The sequence below is a fragment of the Perognathus longimembris genome, chromosome 1 (genome assembly GCF_023159225.1).
Source record: "Perognathus longimembris pacificus isolate PPM17 chromosome 1, ASM2315922v1, whole genome shotgun sequence".
NCBI classification, from domain to species: domain Eukaryota; kingdom Metazoa; phylum Chordata; class Mammalia; order Rodentia; family Heteromyidae; genus Perognathus; species Perognathus longimembris.
This window is the reverse complement of record NC_063161.1, coordinates 42768653-42790773: the sequence shown is the minus strand read 5'-3', so window position 1 is coordinate 42790773 and position 22121 is coordinate 42768653. Positions and strand designations below refer to the sequence as shown.

Below are 22121 nucleotides of genomic sequence, written 5' to 3'. Positions count from 1 at the left end.
TGGTTCTTCAGTGTATACTGTCTCTGGCATGATTCAAAATCTGAAAAGGTTATGTTGTACAATTTTTACATATAAATAGGGACTGCTATTTTATTTATATTTATTTCTGCAAATATGTCAAGCACAAGGGTTGGGGTTTGTAGCTCTCAGGTAGCACCTTTATGTTGTGTGTTCAAGGCCCTGGGTTCCATGTCTACTATAAGGGCAAGAAAATGACCAAATATAAGAACCAAGACACTACAGCATTATTTGACTCTAAAAATATTAAGAGTTGGTAAAATAGTAGAGACATTTGAGACTAGTAGTTCTAATCCGAGGTTCCACATTTTAACACTTCTGTATATTCTGAGCACCTAAATTCTTCTAGGCTCCCCGGAGACGAAGAGGGCAGTGGCTTGGTTACCCCTGGCTCTCTCTGCAATTGAGTTCTCTGTTGATACTTCAGGGGCCAGAAAAGGGCAATCTCTGCCTTGTCAATCATAAAAGGTCAAAAGTTGTTTAGCAAGGGAAAAGCAACACAGACCTACTTGTTCATAATTTCATGTGACACAGGTAGCTTTCGTGTTGAAAACGGCAAAGTCAGAGTGAAGTTATTATTTTTATGCATGGGTTTGAAGAATCATGGGTCATCTGTGTAAAAGGGATTGGATAGTAAAAGTGAGCTGTAACAATGATAAATGGAAGGGGAAGAAACTCAGCAAGGCCTTTCTTTTCAGGCTTTTTTTTTCTTGGCCTCTTTAAGCAACATCTATGTCTTCCAGGTATACGACAGATCACTTTCTGAAATGGGAAGATGGGGTCCTTATAAGTTACAATCAAAGTAGGTCAGAAGATATCTTTATGGCATACTCTTAAACAAGACATTGTGGAGGAATTTAGACAAAAATACATTTATAAGCATTTTGACTGGCCTCGAGGTAAAAAAGGTTTCTCTATCTTTCCTTGGGAAGAGGAAATTTCTGTGGCTTTGATGGAGAGGGCATATAGCACAGAGAATGAAAGCCTAAAGACAGGAGAGTTGGGGGGAGGGTTACATAGTAACCATATTTCTGGCTTTCATTTGGGAAAATCATTCTCCAAGCTCCAGCAATGTTGCTTTCCTCCTTCTCTTGTCTTCAACCTACATTGAGTGGATTTTTAATTTCTTTGATCTCAAGATCCTAATCTAAGAAATTGCCCTGATTATTTGCTATTTGGAGCTTTTCTGATTTACGGGAGTCAAGGATACAGATTTGCTGTTGAGATGCAAAACAGGACAGGTCAACTTGGAAATTGTTCACTACTGATTCACTGAAAGAAAAACCTTTCCTCTGATAATTCCATGTAATCATTGAGTTTACAATGAAGTATGTTTATAAAAGATGAAGGCAGCACTAAATGGCTTGGATTAGAATTATTAGCATAAAAGACAAGTGTCTGTGGCATACACTGTCATCCTAGCTACTCAGGAGGCAAAAAACTGGAAAAACTCAGTTCAAAACCAGCCCTGGGAAAAAAGCCCGAGAGACTCCTTTCCCAGTCAACCAGCAGCATGTTGGACTGGAGGCATGGTTCAAGTAGTATAACCAACTGTGAGCAAGAAAGGCTAGAGAGTACAGGAGGCTTGGACTTCAAGCACAGTGGCCAGCACAGTGAACAAAATCATAAAAGCAAAAAGCAAAACTTCAAGGAGGTAGTCATTAACTAAGAGACCTTGCCTAAAGGTTCAGTACTTGTAAAAGTTACAGCATTTCTCTTTGCATTTCCATCAGTCTGTGATAGAGAGGCTCTTCTAACTCCTTCTGAGTGTGTGTGTGTGTGTGTGTGTGTTTTAAAGAATATTTGTACTTTTACTACCATGAGGGCAGTGTTGGATTAGGTGTGTGTCTTCACTTGAAGAACAGAAGACAGCAAACTGACAAGGGAAAATAACTAAGATGCTTGTAGCACAGGAGAAAGCGGAAGGCAAACATTTGTAAAGAAGAAAAGTTGCATGAATAATAAGAATATACATCCACTGGGAAATATAGGAGCCTGATAATCAGAAACAGATAAAATAATGTACAAAGTAACCCCTTGAAAGTGGAAGAAATATTTGTAGTTGTATCATTCATAATATTACTTTTAAAAAATTGTGCTTCAGGCCAGTTGACTTAACGATCTTTTCTTTGCTTTGCTACACACTCCTGACCCATAAATTATATACTCATGACAAACGCAGTCTGGTTTGAGATAGGATATGTAGTTATCTCTTCTTCTGATTCCGGGAAGAGTTGACACTTCCTTAGAATGGAATATCCCATTAACTATTACTGGTGTGGAGGGGCTCATTTTTTGCCTACTTCCCCCAACCCCCATTTTCTCCTTTCAGCTCTAGGAATCAAAACCAAGGACCTATTGCATGCTCCGTAAGTGCTCGGCTGCTCATCTACACCTCTAGGCCTCACTATGTTTCCTAATAACAGGCCTGACACAAGACTTGATGCAAAGGTCTCCAGTATTGTTTTCTGACATCTGAATTTCCATGTTCCTTGGTATAAGGTTTCATATCTGTTACTATTTCTAGGTTGCAGGAACACCCTGTGTGTAGCATCCTTGTTTTGAGCACAGACTCATCCGCATTATAATACTTTTAAAATTCCGTCTACTATTTACTCTTCTATAGGACTCTGCAACCATCAATCAATTTCCATTTGTACCAGAATTGCTAAGCTAGTTATTTCCCTTTCATTCTTAGATGCTAAGGATCTTGAGAGGTGAGCCATTTAGATGATCTAAATACGTATGTTTTTGTTTCAGATTTCAAGAGATAAAAACATTAGCTTTCAAAGATTCACTTTCATTAAAATATGAAGACTTTTGCTGTATAGGAACTAGAAGAATGCATGTTTTTAATCATATTCGACTGTTTAAATGAGGGGGTAGGGAGAAGTGATCTCACAGAACCTGTCTACTCATGTGAATCCAGTGAAGGAAAATTAGCTCTGTTTTAAGGTGCTACATGTTTAGTCCTATTTGCAGTATTTCCTTCTATGTGTGTAGCTCTGTCTTTTGTTCCCACACCACCATCCACTCACACACACTGGCTTCTGTTCCCTGATCTTTTAAAGTGAAATAAATAAGAATCAAATGCTATGATCAGACTATAAAGTGGTCTAAACGTCCTATGTGCCTCCCATGTTCAAAGTAAGGTAATGATAAATTGTTAACCAAGCTAGGAAGGTATCTTTTAATGAAGGATAAGCTAACATTAGATACATTTATTTGATTGCACATTCAAACATTATTATCATCCTACTTACAAGTTGCCTGGCTACTATGTAAGCCACTATAATCGTTCTTCTGGGCTGAAAAAAAAAAAGGTTGTTGACTGCTGACTGCTCTTGTTTTGATTATTTAAAATAGAAAGTAGAAATTTGTCAAGCACTTCAGTTACAAAACGTACTGGTAAAATAAGTCAGATTGGGATTATCTTTTTCTGTTATCAACTAGAATGAAGAACATGATAAAGCTTCTTTTCCATTTTTCTACTCGATTACCATGTATTGTTTATAGGTGTTTTTATATGTCTTATTCCCTGTTATATGTATATATACCTACTATGTACACACATATATGCTATATTTGTAAATATAATATATAATACTCTCTAGATTAAGACTTTCTTTCACATTTTCTATATGATATCTCAACGAATGATTCTGAATTTTAAGAACTGAACCCATCAGTTAATCCCATTATGTTATTTTTTTGGTTGCTTGTAATTTTTTGTTTAGTTTGCTTTATTTCATTTTGTATGTCTTTCCTAACTCTAAGTACATTAAAGATACCATCCTAAATGTCCCTCAAGTAGATTTTCATGAATGAATGGAAATATATTGTATCTGATACTGTCTAACAAAGTAACTAACAGCTAGAGTTGGTATTGAGTTTTGGAAATGTGGATATTGTGAGTGAAGAGCTGAGTTTTTTAAAGTGATTTTAAATTAATTTAAGTTGGATTTTTAAATAGTCTCACGTGGCTATGAAGTATCGTTTCGGTGGCTTAGTAACAGCTTGGTTTTATGACTTGTGGTGATCCATCTGGCTTTCATTTTTTTTTATTTGCATGGTATGAGAGGAAAGTTTAGTGTCATATTTTCCCATATGGGTGACTAGTTGGTCTGGAGCAACAGCTTTTCTGTACTGACCAATGTGTGTGTGTGTGTGTGTGTGTGTGTGTGTCTCCCACATGGTACACACCATATATCCTATGCTTTTGTAAAGTCATCCATCTTGGCAGGCACCAGTAGCTCTCACTGTCAGCACTTGACAGTGCTGCAGGAATATAAAAATACAACCTGTGGATTCACGATTAGTTGGCGTTCTTCACATAGCTGTGAAGCCCAAGTTAGTTCAAATCATCTGCAATTTACAATGTTGGGTAATGCCTCAGGCCTGGGCTGAGAGCAATATAAACTTTTATCTATCTTTTAACACATATTTAAATATTTCCCACATGATAAAAATCTAAGTGATGCTCACTTACAAGGTATTTCAAGGCAAGAAGGAGGAGAAATCTACTGATAGAATCTGATCCATAAAGATATCAGATAACAATTTCCTTTTTGCTACAACACTAAATGACCTCATATGTCTACCATCTAACATCATGCAACTGAATCAATTTCTCCACGTATTACTTCAAATATTCAAGATAGGAAAAAGGAAATTGGCTTAGTGTCATCTGCAGATGGAATAATGTACAGTGCTTAAGAAGTGTACATGAAATGTTAGAGATTTTTGGCTAGATTGGCTGGATTTGAATATGAGCTCAAAATGTCACTGGGTTTATAACCATGGGGAACTTTCTCATGTTTATTTATGGCTCAGTTTGTTCATCTGTAAATGAAATGATAAAGACCAGTATAAAAGTAAAAGGAGGAGTCATGCCTTGGGCATAGCATTTAATCATTTGTAATTACTTATTTTTCCATTAACTTGATGTACCCCCTGGACTTGTTAGCAGTGGCTGAAGTTAGAATTCTGTAATATAAACATGTTTACTGGGCTGGGAATATGGCCTAGTGCTAAAGTGCTTGCCTCGTGTACATGAAGCCCTGGGTTCAATTCCTCAGCACCACATATATAGAAGAAGCTGGGAGTGGCGCTGTGGCTCAAGTGGCAGAGTGCTAGCCTTGAGCAAAAAGAAGCCAGGGACAGTGCTAAGGCCCTGAGGTCAAGCCCCCGGACTGGCAAAAAACAAAACAAAACAAAAAACAAAACATATCTACTTAGGTATGTGCCTTTGGCACCACTGAGAATCAACTAGAAAGATTGAGAGGCTGGGTGTCAGTGGCTCATGTCTATAATTCTAGCTACTCAGGAGGCTGAACTCTGAGGATTGCAGTTTGAAGCCAGCCCATGGCAGGAAAGACTATGAGACTCTTATTTCCAATTAACCACCAGAAAACTGAAGCTCTGTGACTCAGAGTGATAGAGTGCTGTACTTCAGCTTTGGGGACAGCACCCAAGGCCCTCAGTTCAAGTCCCATGACTAACCAAAAAGAAAGAGAACAAAGAAAGGAAGCAATGCTTTTCATTTTCATGAGAAAAAATAGCATAACTTTTCAATGAGCAGAGTGCTCTCACAGATTCATCTCGTTGACCTGATGAGGTCAGTGAGGGGGAACAGTGTTCCAATTCTGTCTGTTTTACAGATGTGTACTACTGAGGCTCAGAGAAGCTGAGTACACCACTAATATTCACCACACAAATACAGCCTAGAGCCAGACACAGAGGCAGGAGTCCAGCATCCATGCTTGAGGGTCTTCCCACTGTTCCACAACACCAATCAAGGCACAGAAACAACCACACTGCTACACCCCATGTGAGAGAACCTTCTGAGCTAGAGTGAGCTTTGAAAAAAAGGTTCTTCACTTTTGGTTAATTTGTCTCTGGGCTATCAGGCTTCCCATTGGTGTCTGCTTGCAGTCAGACTGACTAAGGAGAGAGAGAGAGAGCCAAGTCTGGTAAACACCAAATGGATATCAATTGTTTTAAATCCTTTGCCAACAAATGAGTTTGATTTTCATCTGAAAACTACATTTGAAGAGATAGCACTTAAGCATTAATATGCACCAACAAAAGACATAGCATTTATAAATATTTATAAACATTACTTAATATAATTCTTTTTTTCTTCTCTCTAAAACATGGAGGGAAGTTGTTAAAAGTACTCAACCTTTAAATGCAGTGTGTTTAAATTAATTCCTGTTATTACTTCAGTTTCACAGCTGAGTTGTCCTGTAAATAAAACTTTTCCCCATTAGAAATGAAACCAATCTCCTAGGTCCCCACAGGTCTCTTTTCTTTTACACCATGCCATGCTGCATACATCCACCTGGAACCAAGGGAATTGGTGCACAATTGGTGAATCTAACCAGAAATAATTTCCTGTGGCATTATGTCACAGCTTCAGAAATGTAAACAAAAAAATCATTCATTTTCTTTGCACTAAATTAGAAAATTGTAAAGGAATTCTCTCAGAAGTACACAAAATTTAATAAAGCACGATTAGGATTTCTTCTACTATCTCTATTACTTCTTTAATAAACTACTATCATGTGATAATCTGTATGTATATGTTTGTCTTTAGAACATCTCACTCTCTATCTGTGTGTGTGTGTGTGTGTGTGTGTGTGTGTGTGTGTGTGTGTGCTGTTATTGGGACTTGAATTTAGGACCTGGGTGCTGTCTCTTAGTTTTTGTTTTTTTTTAGTTTTTTTTGCACAAGGCATTTTTGCTCTAGCATTTGAGCTACAGAACTCCATTTCCTGCTTCATGGTAGCTAGTTGTAGATAAGTCTCTCAGACTTATAGTACCACGGTTGGCTCTTAATCACAATTGTCTGATCTCAGCCTTCTGAGTAGCTAGAATTACAGGTGTGAGCCATGGGGCCTGGCAATAATTTGTCTCTTTATATCTGATATTTGTCATTCATTTTTCTAGGGAGAAACTTTAGTTTCTTGTGCAATTTTGTTGTTGTTGTTAACTTTTATGTAATGACAAGATTTTGACACAAGATTTCCAAGGAATTAAGGTTAAATGTAGATGGCTAGCACTATGTTAATGCTTATAGTCCCACTTCTTGTGGAAGAGGATCATGAGTTGAAAGATGAGGCTAGCCTGGGCAAGTTCAATGAGATCATATTTCAGAAATAAATACAAAAACCAAAATGATCTGGGATGGGGGCTCAAAAAATAGAGTATTGTGTGAGCCCCCAGGTTAAACTTCCAACACAGAGGTGATAGACAACAAGGCAAAACTCCAAATAAATGTGAGTTTTGTCCTTTTATGATTTTTTTCTGGATAATTCATCATCTCTATTCAGTTCCCATTTGTTCTTCTACACAGTGCTCCTTTCCTTTTCCTTGGTCTCCATCCCAGATTCCTCCCTTTCTTCCAGTGTCACCCAACAGGGTGTGTTTCTGAAGACTCAGCTTTGTTCTTTCCTCATTTTCAGGGCCACCTCTCCCTGTATTTTTGGGGGGCCCTTTGAGGCTGATGGTTTCCAGGGCTACAGTTCTTGCCCCCAAATGATCTCTCTTAGCTGCAGTCTTGTCTGCCCATGGACACACAATGCTCTATTTACCATGTGCCAGTTTTACAAACCTGTTCATTAATATTCACCCCATCTGCCACATTAGAAACACAGGGTTATTCTTAGCACTTTGGTCAAGCACATTTACATCTTCACTAGACCCAAAAGGCTCTAGATATATCCTTAACTCCAACCTATGTTTTCAATAGAGGTTTCCACTGCTTTAATTGAGATCTTAAATATCTCCCCTCTGAACTACCACAGTCTCTTTTCCCTCACTCTCTCTTTCTTTTGTGATTTTCCATATAACACTTAAATCAGTGCTACTAAAACCCAAATTTTATCAGATCCCTCACACGTTTAAAAACTTGTATTAGCTATACTTGGTTGGCTTTTCTTTGCTTATGCCTTATTATGCCTTGTCAAGCTCCATTTTATATCTTCAGTCATGATTCCTGTCTCTGGCAATCATATATTCAGTATCACATGTATTGTGGTACCAACATGTCCTGGCCCCCATTAAATTAAGCATTTGAATGATCTTCTCTTTATTCCTGAAATGGACAGTTAACCATCTCTTCTGAGTGGTGATCTTTCATGACTCATTCCATTATGAATTTCTCTATGAAACTGAGCCATATTCCTTGAAATGTTTCACAGAAACTTCATCTAATCTTTAACATAGTAAATCATAGTTACCATCTTATATACCTGCCTTCCATATTATGTATTGAGGGGAAAGTGACATTTTTGTATGTTTCTTCCTTCCATCAATAGCTTAGGAACTAGCATATGGTTAGATCTTCAACTCCAAAGTCAATCAATGTACCTAGTACTCAAACCAGGAATCCACATTATTAGCTGAGAAGTAAACATAAAGATTACCATGAAGTCTCAATAGACTTCTCTTATCTTTATGTGCCTCATAAGTTATTTTGTCTGATACGCAAGTGTCTGCACCTACATATTTTTTATTTTAGTCAGTTCATGCTGTTATAAAAAACACAAAATAGGATTTGTGAAAATAAGGTCTATTTACTTTTCAGAGTATTGAAAGCTGAGAAGTCTGAGACAAAGGACAGTTGGTTTTCTGGTGAGAATTTTCCTTCTAGCTTGCACGACAGGGTGAGGGAGAGAGAGAATTAGTCCTCTGATCTCTTCTTTTTTTTATTCAACTTTTTTCTTTATTGTCAAAGTGTGGTACAGAGGGGTTACAGATTCATATGTATGGCAGTGAGTACATTTCTTGTTCAACTTGTTACCTCCTCCCTCATTTTCCCCCCACCTCTGATCTCTTCTTCTGAGACCAATAAATTGATCATGAATCTCTTTCTGGAATTCATTCTAAACCTTATTACATACAACTTATCTGTTTTATAATAGTATCAAACTGAGAGCCAGGATTTAAGCCTGTGAATTCGGGGGTGATATGAACATTCAGTCCGTAGTATTTTTCAGCTGGCAGTACCTGTCTTTCTCCATTTTTACTATCTACAATGGTAGAACAGTGATTGGACAACTCAGTAATCTTTTGTTTTCTCAAATTTTGTTCCCCAAATCTCTGTGACGGCTAAATAATGTATTATGACCAGTATACACATTATGCATCCAACTATTTAAAATTTTAAACTCTGAAGAAATAAGATGAAGCCGAATAAAATACTTTTATGACAAGTGTTTAAGTGGAAGTAGTTGTCTGTGTTTATATTATGGCTCTAATACTGTTGCAATACAGAGCATTTATGAGCAGGTGCCTGTTTAGAGAGTTACTTAAGCTTTAAGTTGTATTATTGTTCCCTGATTTTGCCATATTCTTGACTGTGCAACTTTTGATCCCCCAACTTAATATAGTTTCCTTTACCTCTATCTGTTTATTGATATTGAGCCTATGCTTGAAGGGCAGCTGAAATTTCTTCTCTGTAGTGATTCCTAGGTCAATGAGTCTCGCTGCACTCTTTCCCTGCTAAATTTTCATAGCATACACCAATTGGAAAATATGCTTTTAGAATTGTAGTTTCATACCTTTTAGGCATATAATCTCTTTCAATGAAAGACAGCATGTTTATAACTTTTTATTCCATACATACAATAGACACTGCAGAGTAAACTTTAACCAATATTTGTTGGAAGGAGGAAGCAAGGAGTGAGAAGTTGATTAGCTCTACAGGAGTTCATGGTGGAAACCACCAAACTTCCTTTTATCCCTTCCTTTCCCTCCCCTCCCCATCCTTCCCCTTACTTCTTCTCCCACTTCTCCTCTCTTCCCTTCCCCTCTGAAATTTAGTGTGCCTCACTGAATATCTAGCAGAACAATGGCTCTCTGTTATGGTCAGTTTTTCTTTTTTTTTTTTTTTGGCCAGTCCTGGGCCTTGGACTCAGGGCCTGAGCACTGTCCCTGGCTTCTTTTTTGCTCAAGGCTAGCACTCTGCCACTTGAGCCACAGCGCCGCTTCTGGCCGTTTTCTGTATATGTGGTGCTGGGGAATCGAACCTAGGGCCTCGTGTATCCGAGGCAGGCACTCTTGCCACTAGGCTATCTCCCCAGCCCCTCAGTTTTTCTTGATATGTCATGGTTTCTCTTTGGAAAGCTCATTGTCCAAACCCTGAGAATTGCTACTGCTTGATGCCTAATTGCATCGTTGACTTACTTGTGGAACACTTCTAAAACATAAAGAGATATTCTTTTATGAGGTAAAATATAATCCAGATCATTTTGCAGATGGTAATGGTTATACATAGTTGAAATCTCCTGCTTTAAAAACACTGGCCAGTGTATCCGAGGTGTGAAATTAGTAACAAGCTAAGTCTCTTGGAGGGTGTTTCTACATCATTCAAAGTGTGGTGGCAAAACCTCTTTCATCAGAGTTGGTACAAGTATTTACTGGAACAAGTCTGGAAATAGCTTGGCTCACACTTTGCTTCAGACCAAGTCAGTTCTCTTCGCTCAAATAATATTCAACAAAATGATTCTTAGCACCATGAAGAAGCCTAACAGGAGATCTGTAATCTCAAATTTTGAAAATTATGTTCATGGGAGTATTTTCTCCCAACAATAATTGTATCTTATACAGAGAAAGTTAGAGTTTAATGTTTGCTGGGCACTAGTTAAAGCTTAAACTAATTCCCCGATAAGATTAATGTGAGGAAAAGGAAAGACTTGGAAAAGTGATATTGTGCAAAGTAAGCCAGATGCAAAGAAACAGGTTGCATAGTTTCCTTCATTTATGGTAACTAGGATGTGAAATCTACAAGTAAACACACTAGATGGTAAGAGAAAATAATATACATTGGGACATGATAAATTTTACAGTTGACTAGACATTTACACAGTGAGACTAAAGAAGGATATTCTTAGGAGAGGATCATATAGGCAAAATTGCTGTGTGAATCTGACCATATAAAATAATATTTATCAAAACTGCAGGAAATGGGAACACGAGTTTTTTCTCTCTCTCTGTGTTGCATTGTTTTCATTTCCTTTTGCCTTATTTGTTCAGTTATCTGTATCTGGGAGGTTAAGGGATGGTCACAGCAATGGAGGGACAAAGGGTGAACAAATATAGCAATGGTAGTCACTAGACACTGTTGAAAATGAACTATACAAACTGTGTGTGTGGACGGGAGGGAAAAAAACTAGGAGAGAACTAGGGCAGGGGTGACATTGTTTAAAAGAAATGTCCTCTGTATCTGACTTGCATAACCGTAATCCCTTTGTACATCACCTAAAGCTAGCAAGACTTTGAAAAAAAGATTAACGTGATTAAAATCAATAATTACAGAGCATCCATCGGTTGTCCTTTTTTTGTGGGCCTTTTAACACAGGCAAGACAGATTTAGAAATTTGTATAAGCAATTTTGTTGTGCAAACATTATACACCAGCTAAAATGGCGACAGCATCAATAGAATCACTGGCTGAATATAGGTCCTTCATCAACTGAATGACATCATTAAGAGATGACTACACTAAAAAAACGTATTACTTTGTTTTCATCAGGAGCACATATAGTCACCAAGTATGTAGTTTTTACTGTATTTTGCTTCTAGTTCTTTTTTGAGAATGTTTTGGAATCATTTAGGGTCCAGGGCAAGGTAGAGCCTGATGACAGGCTGCTTTGAACTTGCATCCATGTGATTTCCTCAAGAGTTTGACATAGACTGTAAGTCTATTTCTCTAAGTGTTACTACTGGTAAATGGATTTACCTTTCTTTCTGAAATTGGGTATTAGAACTCCATCAAGGACAGGAAGTTCTCTGCTGTAGAATAGGCCACTGGGAAGGAAATAAAATCCTTTCTGTACATTTTGTTTGCAAGGAGATGTCAAGTTGGTTGTTTGTAAACCTCAAGCATCTGGAATATCAAATCTAAAATAGATGGAGAGGTCTGCTAGGAAAAGGATATTGGCACAGAGCTTAGCAAAGCCTAAAAATTCAATGTTATGTTGTCAATGATGGATCCTATATGAACTATTATGGCTCATGCTGCTACGTATTATTATGTATTGAGTCATTTATGACACATATATGTTTGTTTATGTTGGAGTTTGGGGGAGAAGGAAAAAGAAGGTTAAATAAGCCACTAAACGACTAAGAGACAGAATTGTTTATGTAGGAGTTGAGAGGAGAGGGAATGTTAAGTGAGGAGATAAATTACTGTACTAAGAGAATGCTCTAAACAGAGAGACAGAGCGAGAATGAGAGAGAGACAGACACACAGAGACACAGACAGAGACAGAGATAGAGATGCGACAGTTCGATGGGAGGATATCAGTGGAGGCCATCTTTGCCTGTGAGTGCTAAAGGCTGATGTAAATATGAATGATGCACTGACAGTGGTGCTAAGACCTAAGACAGCAGAGTCCAAGCAGCAAAGGCCTGAATTATTTGAACTTATTCATTGGTTGCATAAGTAAATTAAGCAACTTGAACACTTCACTTTTAGCCACATTAAAAAAAGTGAGATTTTACATGGACATTAAAGGGATGAAGAAAAGAGTCTCCACCATTTTCCACCCTGATTTACCTTACATACATATCACCACATGGGTTTCTCAACTTGAACACGATTGATATCTTGTGCCAGCTCATGTCTTTGGTGAGAGCCATGTAAATTCTAACCCCACAATGAGGCCACCCTGAAAATGAGTGTCTTCTGAGCCCTAGATGATTTTCTTGCCATTAGGCACTCCTCTGTCTGTGAGAAGCTAGTAATATTCTCTCAGTTGTGACATCTGCACATGACTCTACATATTACAAAATGTCAGCCGAGGGACTCATTTGTGCCTGGTTAAGATAATTTAATTGGAATTACTCAGCCCGTTCTTTTTTCATTTGTAAAATACCAAGAGGAACCCCCAGATCTTTGACCTTATTTTTGTCCTTAAAGTTATTACTGAATCCATGTATATGTGAGATTCTAAAGGGAAGACACATTTAGGGAAGAGTTGTGAAGGGAGCTTCTGAGAGTTGAGGGGCTGAAGAATGCTGGCATTGTGGAGGGGACAAGGGCTTGTGTGAGTTACCCATAAGTGAAAATTTTCATCTGCTATTAATAATACTACTATATCTGACTTGGTGGGACTGTGACCAAGACTTTGAAGTGTGTTGTCTTGATCTTCGTAAAAATGTTCAAATAAAACCTATGCTCTATTTTTAGAAAAATCTGCCATCTTCTTGTCAATATTTTATTCTTGATATGGTTGCTATTATTAGTTCTTCCATTCCCTCTTTGACCTATCTTTCTTGTGCTGGGAGGGTCTTGTGGTAGCGTTTGGAAAATTGAAGGCTCCCAGGAATCTGGCAGGTGCATAGTAGACTAATGGACCACTTGTCATCATATCCGGTGTTGTGTACAGATTCCATATGAGGAGTATGATTACTGCAGAGTTCACTCTAGTGTTCAGCCTCTAAAGTGACAGGTGTCCCACCTTCAGTAGTGTACCAGAGAGCACTTTGCTTCATCCTTTTTTGTGACACACCTATCAAAAGCTGGCACAGTCATAACAGATTAAACTGTTGAGATTAATGTCCCAGAAACTTCTGCCAGGCCGTGTGCTGTATTTTGTTTGTGTTCAATGCTTAGTAACCTCTAGTTGTGGTTAATGACACTATTCTGGTTTTGTAAATAGGAGAAGTAGGCATGGTTCACCAGGTTCATGAGCTTGTCCACAGTCACCTATTTTGAAACATGTGCTTTCCCACCCGCCAACTCTGGCATCTGTGATGTTCATTATTACTCCAGGGCTTCCTGGGAAAGGCTTTGTTCATTGTATGGGACACCTGCAGGTGGTGGCGCCATGCTCAGCATGCGTGTTAGAACACTTGGAGATACAAGTGCTAAGCAAATTCCAGTGCTTTTAAGTGTTCTTTATTTTGTCAAGAAGGAAATATTCAAAGACAGTTGTTGAAGCATGATAAGGTAGATGTATTCAATACCGTGGTGGTAAGCACAGAAACCACCACGATGATGTTTTGTTGTGGAGTAGAGAGACTGGGCTCACCTCAAAGAAGTGTTTGCAAGTGTGAATTTGTCATTAAGACGGAAGAGGAGAATAGGTAGCTTAAAAATTTCTAGAGAAAGATCACATGCAAAGGAGATTTTTTGGCTAAACAAACCGAGTAGGATTCTTGCTGAAGACCGGGTAGGGTGATCAGATGATCTGGCAGCACCTGAGGATGAGGAGCCTGAGGAGAATTGTTCTGAGTAAGGCAGATTTCTTGTAAGTAAACTGACTTAGCAGGGCTCTTTTTTAAACATGGATTCAACAAAGGAAATTCATAGAGAGTCTCAGGAGAAGGTCCAGAGACCTGACTAAAGTAGAGCCAAAGGGAGAATCGTTGCCAAATTTTCAGTTTATTCTGGATGGAATATAATGATGACAGGGAAATGAGCAATGATTCCTTTCCTCTGTCCTTTCTTCTTTCTTCCAACATGGAAAAGGGTAGTTAACTGTAAGTTTAGGTCTTGCCTTTTGTGATTCCTGCATTCTTGGGCAGCAGATCTCTTAGGAGACCTGAAACCACCTCTTTAGAAATCCTTTGGCTAGTGCTAGTGGACATTTTATAATACCTCCTGGGAGTTCTTTCCCCTCAACGCGTAAAGCTAGAATATTCTCTCACCCTCATTTATTATTGTCATGGGGCCATTAGCTTTTGCCATTAGAAACTATACTTACACTAAAGGTGTTAAAACTGAATGTATGTGCTCCACATTCTCATTACGTGCTCCTGACCTCTCCCTATAAATCTCAGCTTAGAGTTAGCAGCTTTCTACTTGTTGGCCCTAATTGGAAAGTTCTCTGCTATGTATAGGTATAAAAATGTACTATCAGAGCCCGCATTTCTGCCCCTTATTAACACCTCCTTGTGACTTATATCCTCAATTCTCTTTCCATTGGAAATGCAGCTAAAACAAATTCTCCCATTTTACATACAAAGTGAGTCTGCAGTGAAACAAATCAGGCAATGCAGTAAACAAGAGCAATCCAACCCTTGTCCATTACAGAATATTAAAAGGTCCTTTACTAATTAATTACTTCAACCTGATTTTTTTTACTCAGTATTCCAAAAACATACTCATACAATTTTCAGCAGTTGGAAACTCATTTTACTGTTATAATCCAAGTATCCAGTACATAATAGCAAACTCCATGAAGGGTTTGCAAAGGGCTGTGTTATTATTTCCTAAAACCTCCCTATGCTTCAGATAGAGTCTAGTTTGGAAAGACCATTGCGTAGTCCCATAGCTGTTAAAGCTGATCTTTCAGACTTAATGCATGCATACACCAGAAAAATATTTTGATGAGAAAATGTTCTGGATTTCCCATTAGAGTTGAGGGGCCATACAGAGGGATTTCCCAGGCATCATCCACAATCACAATTTCCTTCATAGAAGGAGGCTATCTATATAGTGTGTTCAGGACCTAGCAAGCATAGAAATGTCCCCATCCTGCTGTACTCATGGTAAATAATGATGCAATGAAAAATCAGCGTTATTCACAATGGTACATCTTAAATGCAGACTTAGGAGAGTATTTGTGAGTTCACCACACATTTGAGTATTTAAACTGTCATCCCACCAATTTCAGTTAAACTCCAATTAAGTTTTAATTAAAGAGTACTTTTTTGGAAAGGTTTGTATAGCATATTCTGGAATGACGTTTCTCATGTTTGTATTTCTTTTTTTTTTTAAATTAAAAGTGAAGTTCAAATGGATGAAACCAAAGCTTTATAAATTCATAGAATGACAACTATGTATGATCAAAGTCATAAATTAGGTAGATTTTTTTATATTTCTAAGTCATTGAATATGAATATTTTCTTCTCTCAGAGGAAATTCTATTCCCTAGCATTAATGCCTAGAAATAATAATACAAAATGTATGGGCAATAGTTTTTTAATGCATTTAAAATTGTTATTACAGAGGTGATATACAGAGGGATTGCAGTTACATAAGTCAGGTAAAGAGTACATTTGTTTTTGAACAATATCATCCCTTCCTTTGCTCTCTCCCAGTTTTTCCATTTCTTCCCCCACCCACAAGTTGTATAGCTCATTTTCAACACAGTGTCTAATGAGTATTACTGCTGCATTTGTTCACCCTTTGTCTCTCCATTTCTGTGCCTCCACCTTACCCACCCAAACACAGGTAAATGAACAAACAAGAAACAAGGAAAAGAAAACAAAAACAGCAACAAAGAGAAAAAAAAACCTTTTCCATTTCCTGGAGTTCATTTTGATACAGATTATTTTATATGAGCAGATGCACATAACTCTTTCCCCTTTGGGGTCCTCTCCTAAGACTATCCTTTTAATGCTAATATGTAGCACACAAGTTTTTCAGTCCAGATAGTATGCGGCTTTTAAACTTGCGAGAAATATGACACACACACACACACACACACACACACACAGATTATATTCTTACATATTTGTACCAGCAGAATTGTAAGGTTGTGGGCAAGTACACCTGACAAGGTAGTACACAATGCTACTTTGGGGTACATACTATGAATCTAAGTACAGGAATTTCAGGTATCTTTTTTCAACATGTTATTCTTAGATCTCAGAACATAAACATTTTTCTAAGTTATTTCTTCAGTATAGTAACTGCAATTAAAAACCTCTTCTACAATAATAGCTTGAAAAAACTGTATAGATTTCTATCAAAAGAAAGACTAAAGTTATAACAGCCATGTTCTTATAATTAACATGGGAATCATGGCAATAATTGTTACTTATATGAACATCAAATTGTAAGATGGATGTAGGTATTTTCATGTGTCTTAATGTACACACAGACTTCTGTCCCTTCTCTAGTGACATCTTAGTTGCTCTGTGCCTGGGTTGCTGGACCTAATCTTCATATCAGTTCCTGATGAAGCAGCTGTGTAGTCCTCTTCAGTTTCTATCTCTCACTGAAAAGACGAGCAGTACACACTGGAGCAAACTTCATAACCCATCTGTCCACCGACTTTGACCTTGAGGAATCCTTTAAAATTATGTTGATTCTATATTCTAAACACTTAAAAAAAAGCAATTTTAGTCCTTAGTTCAGGGATGGAGAGCTAATTTTCCATAGCCTTTTTGTCAGTTTCCATTTATCATGTATTTTGAAAATTGTTTTGTAGTTTAGTTTTTTTATGAAATTTTATACTGATGTTATCCTGTTTTATTTGTCACTTCCATCATTCTCTGTCATGTATGACCATTTATTACAATTTTTAACACAGAAACAGCATGAATCTACATCGTAAGTGATGACTGTAAGATCATCAAAATCATGTTGTACAATTAAATGACTACATGTAAACACAAAACATAACAAACTACAAAGAAAATTTAAAAACAAAACTTTGATAGCCACCTAACACCACATACACAGGAATGTTTCCTTCATCACATAATTTCTGATTGTCAGCTGATATCAACTCAGTAATCTGTGGTTTAACTAAGTTCTAACAATAACAGCCCATAGTGGGTTCAGACCCCACAATTCACAGACTCAGTATAACAGGTGTACCCCTATTTCAGATGCCAGTCACAAGTTTATCTGGTTACCTACAGCTTTTTTGCAACAGCTTCTTTGCAAATCTTTCTTGGTTGGTTTTTAGGACTTTCCCCTCAGGTTTAAGATTGTGTTAATTTAGCTCCCAGATCCCAGAGGAACACTTTATTTACATTTATCTGTTTGGTGAAAGGACACAACTCAGTCCCAGTCAAATGCTACAGATTCATGGTGTACAGTCGATACTCTGGGCAGGCTGCTGTGCCTCCTTCAGGTACAATGCCCTTTCAGTACCTGAGCAGAAGGAAGTAAACTTATTATTTCCTCTGTGCCAAGTTTAAATGGCTGAAGAAAATCAGGAGTGTTGCTGAACACAAAGGAAACATTAGACTTGCACCCTTTCCTAAGCAGACTAGAAGGAAAATTTTGACTTTCAGGTTTTTAATATTTGACCTCAAGGGGCCATTTGGTAATTACAACTTATACATCCTTGAAAATTTTTTTCACAAGTGTCCCTATTTTGCCATTTGAAATAAAATTTTAGGTTAACTTGAATTCTTTGTATTCTGTAAGAAAAGAAAAAGGCCAGAGTTTCACTTTTCCAAACATTGTGATGGTTATTTTTGTTTGCTACAGGAAAAAGAGATTCTGGAAATAATGTAGTGTTATTCCTAAAATAGTCTTGGATTTGACCTATCTAAGTAACAAGAAGATCTGTACTACCACTGACTACTGAAACTGTTTATCATGCCAAGTGTTTACAGTTGTGTATAATTTTTTCACCTATTTCTTTTCTTTGCTACCATTTGATTGACAGATATAATGAAGGTTCTTGGCAGCCCCCATCAAAAACAAGTGCTGCCTTGTGTTAACTACTGAAAATAGCCACCTTCTCTCCTAGCAACCTCAGAAAGAATCTGATACGCCAAAACATCACAAGAAAAATTAAAATAAGACTATTCAGGGACTAAAGTCCTTTCAGGAACTCTTAAAAATAATGTCACATATTTAAATCATCTTATATAACTCCTTTTTATTTTTTAAAGGTTTTTTTTTTTGGTGCTTATTGTGGCTTCAATTCAAGGTCTAGGTACTGTCCCTTAGCTTTTTTTCCTCAAGTCTGATGCTGTATTACTTGAGCTATACTGTCACTTCTGGCTTTTTATTTATTTTTTCTGGTTAATTATAAATAAGAGTCTTAGGACTTTTGGGGGGATCTACTTGGGTTTGGATGGAGAGTATGTTGAACAAAATGATTTCTTGCCTTGATATCACACAAAACTCACTGATGTATTCACATCTGATTTAGAAAAAAAGTGATTGCATTAGTTTCTGGCTCTATTGTTGTAGGCATAATCAGCACAGCAACAAAATTAATCAATTGTGATTTCATTGGCAAAATACCTCCTTTTAAACCTTTCTACTTTGACATTCAAAGGAATTATTTTCATGTGAACTTTTCTTTATTATTCTCTTATCTTTAATTATTTGTACAAAGGAGTTTCAATTCAACAAGACAGATTAGCACACAGATATTTTTGACTTGGGGAGAGTCACTTAACAGTGTCAAATGTCACTGTTCTCTTTCCATTTAGAAAAAACAATTCCACTTTACACTTGGTCCTACAACCCAGGCCCTAACAAACCATTATTGATTGTGCTTTCCAGTTGTTTTCTTTCTTTCTTTTTTTTTTTTTTTTTTTTACAGAGAGCTTTTGCCTTCTTTACCTAGATATCATGCATAAAGCAATTTAACTAGGTTTGGTGACACTTTCCTTTAATCCTAGGTATTTCTGAGACAGAGACTGGGAGAATCAAGGTTCAAGGCTAGCCTGGACACAAAGTTAGTGAGAGCCTCAAACTTAATCTGAGTGTGGTGGTATATCCCTGTAATCTCAGCTCTGTGAGAAGCATAGGTAGGTACATTGTGGTTGAGGCTAGCCCAGACACCAAAAGCATAATATCTTATCTGAGAAACTATTAAGCATAAGAGGTCTAGGGGTGTGATACCTGTCTAACAAATACGAGGGTCCTGAATTCAAATCCAAGTAAAAATCTAGGAGAAAAACTAGTTTAGACTTCATCTTTGTTAAGAAGATACCCAGAAATGGCATTACTCCACACTATGGAATATCAAGATTACATCCATGTCTTCTTAAAACAATGAATATCATCTAACAAAGCAGATGTTTTTGAGTATTGTTTCATACACTGCTAGTTGAAAAATGCCTTTTACTAATGAAAAATTATACTATTGGTTTATATTAATTGGAGCAATCTAAATTAAATACATTTCTTTACATTTTGATATTGGAGACAAACTTTCTGAATTGAGTGAGGAATCTAAAAAGAGTTTCAGAACAAATGTGGTGTCACAGCATTTCTGACAGCAATGAACTTTGTTTTGCTGCTCTACATTGACCTTAAGGCCTATATCCAGAGACCTTGCCATTTTGCTCCATGATCCCAACTTGCCTTTCAAGAATAGTCCAACAATTCTTTTCTCCAGGGTCAATGTCATTCATGCTAGACTGAATAGATAACCCTTGTCCTTATTTTCATTCTGTCAGTATTTATTTCAATTCAGTTTCCACAGTTATTTGATTCTATGTTTATACCTCCCTATTTACCTGTGGGATTTTTATTGCTTTAGAAGTTTATTGTGTTCCTGTTCATAACTCTACTTCCTAGGACCTGGCTTACTGAGCACTTCCTCATTGAATGAATATATGAATGTATGTGAAGAACCAGAGTTCACCATGCAATATGGGTAAAACCTAAAAGGAGGGATACACAATTCAGAAGTGACTAATTTTTCTAACTGTGTTGATAGTAACCAGTGTCACTGAATGTGGGAATATAGGAGATTTGTAGGAACAAAAGCCTGTGACTTAGGTCAGACAATTGACTTAATCATCAATTAATAATTTTTTTTATGGATCAGTTAAGATAGAATGCACATAGTGCTTGTAAAGAGTGTGGGAATAGTGTGCAGACTCACACATACTGAAATTTAATTGAAACTAACTTGTTGAATAGGCTTAAAATAATTGCAAAAATAGACATGGAGCATGTTGGGAAATTCATTGTGATGTCATAAATTATTGATAGGTTATCATTGCTTGCATATGTTCAAAATAGATTTATGTTGACAATTTTTAAAAGCTCTTGGATAATTGAGATTAATATAATTCACTTAAATATTTATAAATGTTACTACGTATCTTATTTAGATGTTGCTCACTTCCACTGACTGTGGTGAGTTCTTCTGCACGTACAACCAGTGAGGCCTACTATAGTATAATTATTCACATATTAAACAGAGGAGATGGAGGGTTAGAAAGTTTAATTCACTTGTCTTTGATCACAGAACTATTAAATACCAAATCTGGCATTAAATCCATCCAATTTGAATTAAAAACTTGTGCTTGGGCTACACTGTTCTATGATTCAAGGAATCTCTAAAATACATGTCAGATTGCTGTGTGGCTTTAAAATGACAAGCATAATCATACACAAATGTAGTTTTTCCTCTAGCCATTTGTTCATTTGCTCACCAAACATTGACTGATCTTCTTTATCCTGTGCTAGATATTCACACATAGTATATCCACTTGCCCTGGTAGAATTTTGAGTTACAGAGACATTTGAAGTATGAATAACTATATAATCACATTTGTTAAGTGCCTTGAAGAAACCCATAAGGCCCTTTGTCAGGTAGATTGAAGAGAAGGGTTCTTAGTGCTTTCTTCTCTGTGAGTATGTGTAACTAGATTTGCAATATAGCTGACTGTAACCCAAGGGTTCTTAACAATAGCAGTAGGTAAGTGGTACCCATACCAGTGTAATCAAGCCAAACAGTTTGAAAACACTAGTCTTCCAGTGCATTTTCATAGTGCACAGGGAATTTTGGTGAACTTGGTAGTTTTGAAAAAGTGAAGAAGTGATTCCATACCAAATTGGGTTTTGAAACTTTACCAAATGCTGCAGCTGTATTCCAGATTGGAAGAATGGTGCTGGAAACATGAGAATGACCTGTATCAGTTCATGCACACACACATCACAGACACAGACACACGCACATGTGCGCGCGTGCACACACACACACACACACACACACACACACAGCACATCTGCCCAGGAGAGGATCGCCATGCTGTGCTGTACAAACAGTAGCTCCTCTTCTGTGCCTCTGAACATGGGATGGGTTTTGAACCAGAAACCTGGGTGGAGTATTTATTAAATTTGGATATTTGGCCTTAGATATTGGAAGCATTTGCTATAAAATAAAAATCATCCTAAAACAGGCTAATTTATTCTATTTAGGATTTGACATACGGGTACTCAGATAAAGTAAACAAAAAGTGCAAACAAAGAAATGTGAAATGTGTAAATGATCACATATGCCCTGGTTTCATTACAATCCAGATGTTAGAAAAAAATTAAATTTCAGCTTCAGAAATTACCTTACCACTTGTATTGTAATTGTCAGAAATAATTAGCATTTGATTGGTAAAAACAAAACAACCCCCCCTCAAAATCAAAGACCTTTTCAT

General features: G+C 37.2%; 1 protein-coding gene across 4 annotated transcripts in view; it reads left to right on the top strand.

The window, feature by feature from the left end:
* Nucleotides 1-22121, top strand: part of Slc16a7 (solute carrier family 16 member 7) — a 143905-nt gene that overhangs the window by 20479 nt on the left and 101305 nt on the right. Inside the window, exon 1 of one of the 4 annotated variants that reach the window (XM_048360599.1) lies at nucleotides 11618-11719. The exons of 2 other annotated variants lie outside the window; for them this stretch is intronic. The gene's annotated coding sequence lies outside the window, so the exon portion shown is untranslated. Of the gene's footprint in view, nucleotides 1-11617; nucleotides 11720-22121 lie in introns of those variants that run through there. One more of the 4 variants, XM_048360606.1, reaches the window with a different exon arrangement.